Genomic DNA, 13,185 nt, shown 5'->3' with positions numbered 1-13,185 from the left:
CCTGCCTCCCACAGAGGACTGGCTAAGGGTGAATGCAGGTGATTAGCTGCTCCTATTATACAAGAATACAAACCTAATGCTACCAACAAACATTGACTTCAGCTTCAGCGAAAATACTGTGGATTTTGGGACCTTGAGAAGATGTTCCCGGCTCCTTATTGATTCTTGCAGTGCAAAAGAATGAAGCACAAAATATTGTATCAAATTTCAGGAGCAGCCACAGCTAATCATGCTGAAGTGGCTTTTTTGTTTTGTTCTTCTTGTTTTAAGCCAAAGATTCCACAGCAAAGCTTGTTATTTGCTTTGCCGTGATGCAAGTAGTCGGAGAAGTTTTAAGAGATGTGGTTTCTTCTTACTGCCTTGAAGCATCTGATAGCAGGAAAGAAAAGTGTATTCTTCTGAGCCACAAGAGGACAGCAGTAGCATAAGATATCATTGCTCTTAAGAAAACCACACAATTTACAGGTGTCTTCCTTGCAACAGGATACAATAGCGAAACATCCATGCCATCAGTCCTGCAGGGGAGAATGGTTAGTCCCGCTTTAAAACCCGAGCATCACTTTAGATTTGGCTAAGTATGCTTGTTGTCACTCGAGACTTTAAGGAACATCAGTGAATGGCACTTGCCATATAGCAGACTTCCCCAACCAGATGCCCTCCGGAAGCTGATGGATTCCAAGAACCATTGGCCCCGGGCAGCCAATGGTCTGGGATGATGGGAGTTGTAGTTTGGCAACATCGGTAGGGCAGCAGGTTTCTCATTCCTGCAGTATCATCAGGTGCTAGCCCTGACTATTGCCAAAGGTCCCAAAGACAGGATACCAGACAGAGCCAGAATTCCTTTGGTTCATATAGAGATAGAGATGATAGGGATAGATGATGGAGATAGATAGAGATAGAGAGAGATTCTGTTCCAAGTTAGTCACTCCTATTGAGGAAGACGGGGAGCATGAATGTTAAATTCATTTACCCTTAAGATGGCTAAATTTAGGACACTGGGAAATGTTATAGCTGTGTGAAAAGCTGAGTTACATGCATGAAACTGAGATGCTGGAAATTTGAAAGACCTGGTTCTGCTCACAAAAGATAAAGTTTGTGCAGAAATTCCAGCCAGACACAGTTGTAGGGTTGCCATACATCCGGACATATCCAGAATATTGCCGTTGAAAGCAGTGAAAATTGCTAAAAAAAATGTCCGGGAAAATCCAGTCGCATGGCAACCCAGGTTGGCAGTGTCATTTTTGGCACTTTCCCTTAAGAATAGTTCTTTTTTGGTGAATTTGTCAGAGAAGCTCAACAACTTTGGCCCCCAAAAGCTCAACTTTTCTGTCCAGATTTTCATTGTTTGAAATATGGCAACCCTACAGTCGAGCCTGAATTCAAAAGCTGAGTTTCGTAGGCATATTGTGAATCAGCCACTATCAAATCAATTTCCTGCGGTTCATGACTCATTTGACTGACTGCAATTGATGCTGATCAATACCAGTCTGTGGCCTCGTACTTCCTGCCCCATCTCTGTCCCCCTTGCTGAGCATGTATGACGACTTCTTAAATAGCAAACAGAGCAGATGATTACACACTCTGTCCTACTTGGGGAATGAGTGCTATAGCGTTTTGGTGGCATGTTCTTTCTGTTGGGAAACGAAACTATGGTTTGCATGAGGAATCTGGTGGCTTTATCTCTTTGTGAAAGGAATCTGACACACCTTCTAGTACAAATGAGCACAGTGGTGCTAATGAGGGGTGTTTACAGAGTCTCTGCTCAATTCCTGCAAGACACAGGCCCTCTCTTAACATGTGCCATAGAGGCACTTTGCTACGATTAATAGAAAGGACAACTTGTGCTCTGAGAAAACTTTGGTAGTTTGCATGTTTTGTGGTGAGAAGTACAGTGGTACCTCGGGTTACATACGCTTCAGGTTACATACGCTTCAGGTTACAGACTCCGCTAACCCAGAAATAGTACCTCGGGTTAAGAACTTTGCTTCAGGATGAGAACAGAAATCGTGCTCCGGTGGCGCGGCAGCAGCAGGAGGCCCCATTAGCTAAAGTGGTGCTTCAGGTTAAGAACAGTTTCAGGTTATGAACGGACCACTGGAATGAATTAAGTACTTAACCCAAGGTACCACTGTACAGACCTTATATTCTCACCGTTGTAGATATAACAGCAGCAATTATGAGTTAAGGATAGAAGTGAGCTAGTAGAAAGGAGCTGGCTCTCTTTGCATAAATCTAATAAACATCATCATTTATCTGATTGGCATTTCAGCTTACGATACCTCCTAATAAAGAAATAATGGAGGCATAAAAGGCATTGTAAATGCTGAAGTTTTCACAGATTATTGAATTTTACAAGGTGGAATCCCTGGGCTATTATGCATCCACTTAGTAAACAATAAATGGAGTGATTTGGCACAAAGTATTGACCAGAAATATTGACCAGAAATCTCAGCAGCTAGTTACTCTCCAAGCTCAAATGTTTATAGGACATTTTCACTAAGCCTTTTACAATCCAGAATTATTTATTTGGTTTGTGTATACATTCTGCGCTCTTCACTAAAAGCCAGCTTTTGTAAAGTGACCAGATATACTCTCTGTATATGGGGGGAGAAGCTTAGCTTTCAGTTGTTCCTGACTGTCAGTGCATCTATACAAACATACATGTGAACGTTACACACCTGTGTTCCCACTAGTATCACTTTGGAGATAAACATCTGGAGATGATTGTGCCTCACTAGGGATGTCAGAAGGCATCATTTCCTGTTCTGCCTTGATTGCATCGCATGCAGCACTGCTTCCTTTCTGCTGCAGTTCGCCTCCTGCCCAAAAACTGCATTATTCGTCCCAAGGTTCACTGTGGCAAGATTATGTAATTTATGTAACTAATTAATTACACAGATTACACAAATTACGTAAATCACATTGTTTCCATTAAATTTCAATGCAGAAGAAATTCAGTACAAAGTGGGGGGAAGCAATCAATTATGTATTCTTTGTGGTCTGAAAGCAACAATAACAGTATACACCAAATTCAAACACTGGCCGGCAGGAAAATGCGCCCACCTAAGTGGCCGGCCAGAGGAATTCCCCAGCTGCCAGTCAACTGCCTAGGGTTGCTCCCCCAGGATTGGGGCCTACCACACCAGGCCACAACCACCACCCACCTCAGGACTGGGTGAGCAGCCATTAGTTGCCTCTTCTTTCAGAAAGGGTATCCAACTGGCTTTGATCATGATGTAGTGACCAAAGGGTAAGCAAACCTTCAGGGGGTCTGAGTCCACCTTGGGTTCTCAGGAACCCTCTAGGATTTAGCAGAAGAAGAAGAAGAAGAAGAAGAAGAAGAAGAAGAAGAAGAAGACGACGACGACCTTTTGGAAGAGCACGGCTTCCTGCAAAGATCCCAAATACAGTGCTGCTTCGGATTACAGACGCTTCAGGTTACAGACTCCGCTAACCCAGAAATAGTACCTCGGGTTAAGAACTTTGCTTCAGGATGAGAACAGAAATCACGCAGCGGTGGTGCGGCAGCAGCGGGAGGCCCCATTAGCTAAAGTGGTACCTCAGGTTAAGAACAGTTTCAGGTTAAGAATGGACCTCCAGAACGAATTAAGTTTGTAACCAGAGGTACCACTGTAAACAGAAGGAAGCAACAAACACAGCTGGGAGGCAAGGACAGGTAAGTTTGAAGGTTTTAGTGAAGCTTGAGAGAGATCTATTACCTCAAGCATTCACAGGGATGGGCCAATGGTCTAGCTCAGGGACGTCCAACTCCCAAGAGACTGCCATCTACTGCTGGGGAAAAAGGGCAGTGATCTACCCTTTGGGGAGGGGTTTCAGGTCAAAACTGTTGAGCTTTCTTTAGGGAGGAAAGTTCTATTTTGGGGGAGTTCTGGCAAAAGTAAAGGGGGAATCTGCCTCATAGTAAAAACTCTGTTTTCTGTTTTTCTGTTCCAGCGATCAAGCGAAAATGGAGAGCGCAGATGCTCTTAGGCAAAAGGAGCCCGCGATCAGCAACGATCGACCGGAACCTCCCAGGGATCGACCAGTCAATTCCACTCAACCTGTTGGACGTCCCTGATCTAATTCAATGTAGGTTGGTATTGACACACACTGACAGCAGCTCTCCAGAGTTCCAGGCCCTACCTAGAGATTCCAGGAATTGAATCTGGGGACTTTTGCAATCTCTGCTACTGAGCGGTAGCCCTTCCCTGAGGATTAATGTCATTCATGAACTTGAAATCAATAGCACACTCCCTATTGCTTATTAACCGAAACATGGTGTGTGTGGGGGGGGGGGTTGGCTTTTCAAATGGTTTCTATTATTTTCCCTATTAGCTTTGGACAAATAGAAGTAGAAATAAACTTAACAGTTGGGAAGCTCTTATCAGCTAGTTGAGCTCCCTAATGGAAAGCCTTGTATATTTAAATGTAAAAAAGAATCTGGTGTTTAATCATTTGACATTATGAGATAAGTTTATTACTATACATCTGTTCTGGGCTGGGCTGGATTGTGTGTGTGTGTGTGTGTGTGTGTGTGTGTGTGTTAAGCCATAAAAAGTTTTCTAAGGTTAAATGTCAGAATTGTTAGGCTGTTTATCACCAATGAAACGAATACTTTTTGAACTCTTAATATTTCACATGAAATGCATCATTCGTATGATTAATGTCAGTGATATAAATAGTCACTGCAAAGTTTGTATCTCAAATTTATTCCATGTAAGCATTTCCAAGCAGATAGTAAAAATCCCACAAGCAACTCATTAATTGGACCTAATTTGGAAATGTGCGTAGGGGTGGGAGTTTTCCTTTCGTAGCTCAGAGTTTCTACCTACAAAAAAATCAAAAAACAAACGAACCAGTTTTATAACCTGTTCACTAATATCAAGGCTGGGCTTAATATTAATATTAAGCGTGCTGTTTCTTTAAGTCAGGGAGAGAAACTTTGGGGATGAGGTTGCCTCTTACCTTACTAGGTCACACTAGGAGGTCTGGCTGATGAGAAGCTCTGGAAACCTCATGCCACTTCCTGCCAACCACCCTTCCCAGAATGCCTTGGGAGCAATGCAATGTGATTTATTGCTCCCAGGGCATTTTTAGCCAGTGAGATGCTGTGGAGAGAGCCTTACACCACTGAGGCTTTTCTAAAAGTTAAACAACAACAACAACAACAACAACAGAGGGGGAACCCCCTGGAAACATCATAAGCAGGGTAAATTTCCCCCCAACAACCTTTTGGGAGGGTTTTGTTTCTCACTCACTCAAGGAACAGCAGAAAAAGAAATTTTCAACACAGCTCTAGTTAACATTAAGGCTTTTCTTGGAAAACTGAAGTAATAACACAGTCCCATTTCCCGCTATGGAGTGAGCCAGGGCTCTTGCCCTCACAAGTGACAGAAGTACTCATCAGTAGCAATTTGAACCCTGATTGCTCTTGCTACTCCATCACACTTAAGGTAGCTGCCTGCATTTAATTTTTAAAGTACAGCCCGTATGTCCATTTTATTGAATGTTCATTCATTGCACACATGTATACCATTCATTTTTTGTTTTTGAAATAAAGTTGAATCTGCTCCAAGAGGGGGAAGTAACCTTATGACGTCATGGACACCAGTCAATCAGTACTATGCAGCAAAGAGAGAGAACTGAGCCCTAGTCCTACCTTGAACGTGTAGAGGAGGCAGGCAATGATCCTGCTCCCTTCTCAGCATATCCTCTCAATGCATGAAGGTGAGAACAGGGTTCCCTTTGCCTCCTGACCTCAATCCCAAAGAGCCAGTTGTAGCTTTGAACAGATGTGGCAAGGGTGCTTCTGCAGAGACCTAAATGCTCTGCTTATGTAGAAGCTGCATAGCTTGCTATACTTGAACATGCACAAAATGAAAGGGAAATCTTTCTAAAGTTCCCAGTATTTGATTTAAGTCTAGCCCCATCACAGAACCCCTGTGAAATCTTATCTCAAATATTTTTCTAAGAAGTCTCGCCTACTAGTCCGACAACATTGAATCATTTTAGACAAGGGTGAGGCTCAAGGTTTTGAAACTGTCAGGTGGGGTCGTAGTACACTATTATGAGTGCAAGGGCACATTGAATGTTGGTGTTTTTTAATATATATATTTTTTAAGATATCAAATCATTAATACAACATGTGATTAATGATCTCCATAGATGGCTTCTACCACGTGCTGAGGGGTGCTACTTATGGGGATCTTGACTGGCTGCCTATTAGCCACTGAACGAGTTTAAGGTTGTTCTTACATATGATGCATGGAAGCAAACTCTGAAAATTAAACAACTGTGAACCAGGTGACTTGAAAGACCATCTAAACCTCCACTTCCTGTGAAGGGCATAAATATCAGAAAATGGAACTCAGCTGGTTTTGCCATGGCCTGATGATTAGCCGCTTGGAGTAACACAGATGTGGAATTTTTCACTGGGGGCACCAGTGTTGTGGAATGCCCTCCCTGCTGAAATACGAGAGGTCCCATCTATATTGGCATTCCGCCAGCTCTTCTTGAAAACACAACAGTTTAGGCAAGCATTCTCCAAACGTGCCCTTCTTGATTCAGCTGCCTTGATTGTTATGCCAGGAGCTGTAGTTTGCTCCTCCCAGAGCTACAATCCCCATCATCCTTAAAATACAACTTCCAGGATTATTGCGGAGTGGGGAGCCATGACTGTCAAGGCGGTATACATGTGCTTTAAATGGCTGGTGTGGATGTGACTACAGAACACCAGAAGAACCTAACTAGATCAGATCAAAGGTTCATCCAATTCACCATTCTCTTCCCAACATCCTAGGCAGTCAGGCATCCTCTGAGAAAGCTGCAAGCAAGACGGAAAGGCAAGCAACCTCTCTCAGTGTTGCCCCACCCCAGCAACTAAAACCTGAATCCTCTCTGCTCAGAAGTGTCATGTGTACATTCTGCACATACAAGGCTCTGAATCAGGGCAACTGTATATCAGTCTTTAAAATGTCTAGGTATTATCTCTACATATCAAAGGTTTGTGATGATCAAGATATGGGCATATAATGGCATGCCAAAGGACAACATAGCTCCCGTCTCTATTTGCATTCCAGTTAAGCAACTATCTCCTATTTAATCAGTTTCTTCAGTTTAGAGAGTGCTCACAATGTTCCCTTAAGAGTTACATAATGTTGAAAGAAAACGATGCAAAGCTGAGCAGATGCTGGGATATAAATAGCAGAAAAATACTATTCAGGTGCCCAGCCAAGATGCCTCGAGGGACAGATTTTATGGGCCTTGCCACTTGCAAAATATAGATCCCTACCTTTTATAACCAAATGCATATAATTTAAAGAAACCAGATCAGCCTGCTCACAAGGCACTTGAGAGAAGACCAGCTGGCACAAGTTTAAGCCAGTCACTGTCCTCTCTTTATTTCATTTTTATTTCCCCCCCTGCTTTTTCAGGAGGGAGATCCAGTTCAAGAAGACTGCAAAATCTGCAGTGTTACAAACTCTGGGGTTTGGATTTGTGTTATCTGCTGCTTTTGTCAGAGGCATCAATTGGGGTTTTTCTCTTTCTGTCAAATTCTGTGGGAACTCAGCAAGTAGCAATTGCAGGAAGGAGCACCTTGAAGAATCTAGATAAATGTTGCTGGGGTTCTGAAATTTCTCTGATGAAAACAGGGATGCTCTAAGGAAAAGCGGGACATTCCAGAATCAAATCAGAAACTGGAATGGCTTTTGTAAATCCAGGACTATTCCTAGGGAGACTTGGAGGGCCTGGAATGGCCTCCCAAGTGAGGCCTACCTGGTGCCAACACTGATACTTGTTCAGTGGCAGCTTAAACCTTTCCTCAACCTGATGAAATTTGAAAAGTTTTTAAACTTGATCTTAAGTCACCTAGAGAATGCCCTGCCTTTGGTGACTGTCAGGGAACTGGCATCGGAGCGAGAGGCAAAGGGAAGGCTCTCAGATGATGCTGGCGAAGGACCCAGCAGCAGGGGGAGAAACAGCTCAGTAGAGGGGGAAGCCAATCAGCGCAACACCAGGGATAAAGGGGGGCAGACGGGGGAATTGGAGAGAGTGCTCCAGGACTCTTCACTGGACATCAGTGAGGAGAGCCCAGGTCCTCCGCTACCCACGCCTTCCCTGCACAGAAGACTCCTGCGCAGTGAGAGGAGGAGGAGACTGGGTGTCAAACAACTTTTATGTTGGAAGAGGCTCAAGAAACGCCCACTGACGGATTCTGCCAGTGACTGAGACAGCCACGATGAGAAGGGGCTGTGCAGTCAGAAAGGTTTAACAAGGCAAATTAACCGAGAAAGGCACCAGTTTACGCACGAGTAACTCTTACCTATTACAGTGACTAACAATGAATGAACGAATTATAAAGTGTTCTGAGAAAGAGGACAAAAACTGGAAGGTTCTGTCACAGGAGACGTCTTCTGAGAACTTGGAGGGCAGGCTCAACACAGCAGTAATGACTAGTACCTCACAATTACAGCTGAGGTGCTGGTGGGACATAGGTGCTCAGAAACTGAGCTACAAATCAGAATAGTCCCTGTTCAGATCTTGCATCTGCCATGAAGTCACTAGGCAATCTTGGCCAAGCAATTTTGAATGCCCAAAACCACTTTTTGAATGCCAAAAACTTCCTGCAAAAGCAACAAAAGGAAAGAGTTCAGCACAAAAGTGTATTTCCTCAAAATCTTGTCCAGATTAAACAACATTCCAAATGGATGAATGCCCCAAGATGACTTCATATACATAATCCACACAAAAACAGTGGCGTTGTATCTACTCTGATTCACTGGAAACACACAAGCAGTTTAAGTGATTAAACTGGATTGTGCAAGTGGATTATTCAAGTCTGTCGCTGATGGTTTGCATAACTTTGCAAATTTACAGGTAGTAAAGGTAAAGGGACCCCTGACCTTTAGGTCCAGTCGTGGCTGACTCTGGGGTTGCGGCGCTTATCTCACTTTATTGGCCGAGGGAGCTGGCATACAGCTTCCGGGTCATGTGGCCAGCATGACTAAGCCGCTTCTGGCGAATCAGAGCAGTGCACGGAAAAACCGTTTACCTTCCCACCGGAGTGGTACCTATTTATCTACTCGCACTTTGATGTGCTTTCAAACTGCTAGGTTGGCAGGAGTACTTACAGGTAGTACTCTGATACAGTACGCAACCATGTGACACCAGGAGACAATTTGATCACACATGCATGCCCGCACACACACACACACAAATCTTTTCCGTATTAGTACATGATGTGTCACAGTTTAGCCATTACACTGCCAGAAGTCCATACTACGCACAATTAAGGATGTGATTCAATTATCATAGCTATTTGACTCTCCTTTGGATCCTGTTCCCTCCAATTCAAAGGTCTTGGCTTTGTGGCTACTTTGGAAAACAAAGTGAGGAACTCCCTCACTCTCAGCCCCCATCCGTGCTGTCGAGGTCCCCCACCTGTGTCAAAGAGCCTTTTAGCACGTTGTCTCTGAGTGCTACCTTTCCTTCCTCCTGACCTGCTTGCAGCACCTGCAGCCTGACAGTGACCCTACTGGGCTTCTTGTTTCTCTGCCAATCCCTTTGAGTCTATGTGGCTCCTCCCTACACACCTATCCATTCAGGGCTAAAAGATTTTGGGTTCGCTGGCTGTTCATGAGATCCTCCCTGCACAGGGAAAATTGGGTCATGCAATATTGGTAAAATTCAGTTTTGAGTTTGCTTTTGGACACCTTTTCATCATTCCTACCCACGTTCCAATGGTCTGGCAGAGAATTATGTGCAAATAGCAAAACAGATATCGACCAAGGCCAATGCAGATGCACTAAATCCATACATTGTGTTACTGAAGCACTGCAACACACCCATGGAGTCAGGATAAACACCTTCTCAAATGCTAATGAACAGTAGCCTCAAATCCAGGATACCTGCAGAAGACTCCTTCCTGAAGCCAAGAGCAACAAAAGCAGGTAACACAAAGCTGGACCGACAGAAATCCACTATGATAAATGACCCAAAGCACTAAGACTATTTCTCAGAAATTCAGATATAATGATTCAAAGCCAAGATGGGTGTTCTGAACCACTGGCCTACCTAGCAGCAAGTCAGTATGTCGTCCCAAGTTAAACAGCCAGGAAACATGGTCTGGGGTCAATCCACAAGTCCAGAGTCCAAACCTGAAGAGGTCCTGGAACATCCACATGGGTCCATCAACATGGGCAGTTGAGCAGATACAACTCCTCAGTTCTGCTTCCCTTTTATGCTTTGCACACTGATTGCAGCATCTGGGCACATATGAACAACTGTCAACTCAGGGTATAGAAGAAAACCCAACCCCAAAGAGGGGGACATGATCCACATGGTAGGAGCAGTTATTTAACCCTGTTCTTGCCTCCCCACTGGTCACATCTGGACATATTTTCATATAATGTTTCTTGGGGGTGTAATTATGCATTATCAACTCAACATCTGGCATGCGAACCATTTAAGAGAAATGGCAAGCTGACTCTGAGGTATGGCCAGGCTGGAGGACTTAGTGACTACTCTGGGCAGCCTCCCAGACCTCATTGAGAGTAAATTTTGATTTACCACCAACTCAGGTTGTGGTCAAGTTCATACATAAACAGCAGAAGGCAACACACACTGTCCTTGCAACCCCTAATGCATTGAAGTGGGTTTGCTAGGAGTTGTGGTCTATAGGAATGTAGCTTACAAAAAGCATACATCAAATTCCACCATGACCCACCGTGACCTCTGCTAATGGCTTTTGCTGGCACCCTCATCACTTTTTGTTAAGAGTTGTTATGAGGCAAGCCTCCTCCCCTCTCTTCTGAGTGACAGAGTCAACTGGTCTCCGAAAGGTCAAGATCAAGCATTCTGAAAAAGAATGAATTTGTATTCTGTGTACATTTCCATGAAGGCCACGCTGCTAAGACTATATATGTAAACACAAGAACATTGGAAGCCCTTTTCCATTCACAGTGCTCATTTAAACCGGTGTTGATGGAGGGGGGGGCAGACTGTTACTCAATAAAAGTGAAAGAAGTCTAGAGGAACACAAATATGGACATGAGAACACAAAAGCATATGAATGGTGTATCAATTAGGTCAAGGCAATGAGAGAAAACCCATTAGATTGTCTAATGGGAGTTAAGCAGAAGCAAAGGCAACAGAAGCAAAGTCCACGCTAGGTCTAAGGCTACCATCACTGAAACACTCTGTATATGTTACAACAATATGTTGTTGTTATTAATGCACACAGATTAGAGATGCCAGCCTGAGGGTTTTAGAATGCAAATTTCCACAGCGGGGGGGGGGGAGATGGGCAGGAAGAAGAGGAAGATGAACAGAGGGCCATTATATTGCATATAAGGTAAATATGGAAAATTCTGAATTGACCTTGGGACACTTAACACCGTGCAACTGTTATGCCAGTGTGCCTCTAGAACAGCTTTTATAGAAAAAGGTGGAAAGTACAGAGAATGTTTTTAATGGAAGGAAAGCTGTCAACTTTTTCTTTTCTTTTTTACTCATTTCTGCTCCAGTGTTTTGTAACAGCCCAATGGATGAATTGATTTCAGTAGGCTGAATGGGTTTTTAAAAATAAAATAAAATCCAGGTTTAGATTGTAAACCACTCTGAGGTTACCGTACAAAGCAAAGTGAGATACAAACTACTCAATAAGCAAACAAGCAAAACTCTTTACGGCATGGAGATACAGACCTTCCAATATCTGCAGATTATGCCAATTAAACCAAGGCCACATTTTCTGGGGAAGTGGCAGCTCCTCAGGGGAAAATGAATAGGAATGAATAGGCTGCATTCCTCAATCACTTGCCAGTAAGTCCCATTGAACTGAATTGGATGTTTTTCTGTGTATACATGTACTGTTAATCATTTTACCAAGCAAGAGTTGCAGATTAATCCAATATTGACCAAATGTTGTGGGGGTTGGGGGAAGGAATGCCTAAAGAAATTAGAATTGTCTTCTCCATTTCCTGGAAAGCTTTCCTCCCAATAAAAGATAGCACCAGTCACCATTTTTCACACCGATATTAGCCATGCTACAGTCTCCCTGGTAACTTCCTTGAGTTAAATATTTGGCTCCCACCCTCAAGCATGTTGAAGCAGAAAAGGCATGAGTCAGTGACTGCACCACAGTGCCCAGGGCCAACTTTTATGGAGTAACATTAGCTTAGTCAAGGAGAGAGAGAAAAAGAGATGATTAAGGGGAAACTGGGTTTTATTGGACTAGGATTTGTCTTCTTTTAGTTTCAGTAAAAAATATAATTACTACAATTTATGCAGCACTATGTTGTAGGCTACACTAACAGACTAGGGGGAAAGCTCCATATTTGCATGTTAGCGTTATGCATTTTCAAGCTGCAGCAAATAGATATTATCTAAGTTAGGGGCAACGAATGTAGTGCCCTCCAGATTCAGTGGACTACAGTTTCCAATGTCCCTAACCATTGTTCATGCTGGCTACAGCATCCTGGCATTTGGTGGCTCACAACTTCTGGAAGGCATCATGTCTGCCTCCCTTGATATTTGCATATATTTGCATCCAAAGTAGTGTATTCATTACAGCCAAATTGCCTGACAAAACAAGACTTCCATGAAACATCTCCATTGTTGTGACACTATGTGCCAGCCTCTTGTTTTCATGGCTGCTTCCTCTCAGTCTTTTAGTCTTTGTCCTCACAGTGTTCTAGCTCAGGGTTTCCCAAACTTGGATCTCCAGCTGTTTTTGGACTACAAGTTCCATCATCCCTAGCTAGCAGGGCCAGTGGTCAGGGATCATGGGAATTGTAGTCCAAAAACCCCCCAAAACAGCTGGAGAACCAAGTTTGAGTCACTTGCCCACATGGCCATTTAATTTGATTGGCTGTGGTAACCCATGTGATTTTTATAATGGGCGCCTGCAGCGTCATGACATCAGATGTGGCATTGTGATGCTGTTGTCCAAAAGGATGGCAATGGTTTGCCCTAGAGGCAATATGGCAACATGAGAGTGAGGGCAAATGAGACTGAAAGTGGTGAAGAGAAGGGTCTCCAAGAAGGACAATTCCCAAACTGTGAAAGACGAAGGTAATTTCAGCTCAACCCCAATACCTTCTCATGCAAACAAATACAAAGGGAACCAAATAATATGTCAGTAGTTACCATTCAGCCTGGGGCAACTAGACATGTTCTTCCTCAATG

Source organism: Podarcis vaucheri, assembly GCF_965113315.1.
Source record: "Podarcis vaucheri genome assembly, chromosome: 8".
Lineage (NCBI taxonomy): Eukaryota > Metazoa > Chordata > Lepidosauria > Squamata > Lacertidae > Podarcis > Podarcis vaucheri.
The sequence above is the reverse complement of the archived record's forward strand: the minus strand, read 5'-3'. Positions refer to the sequence as shown.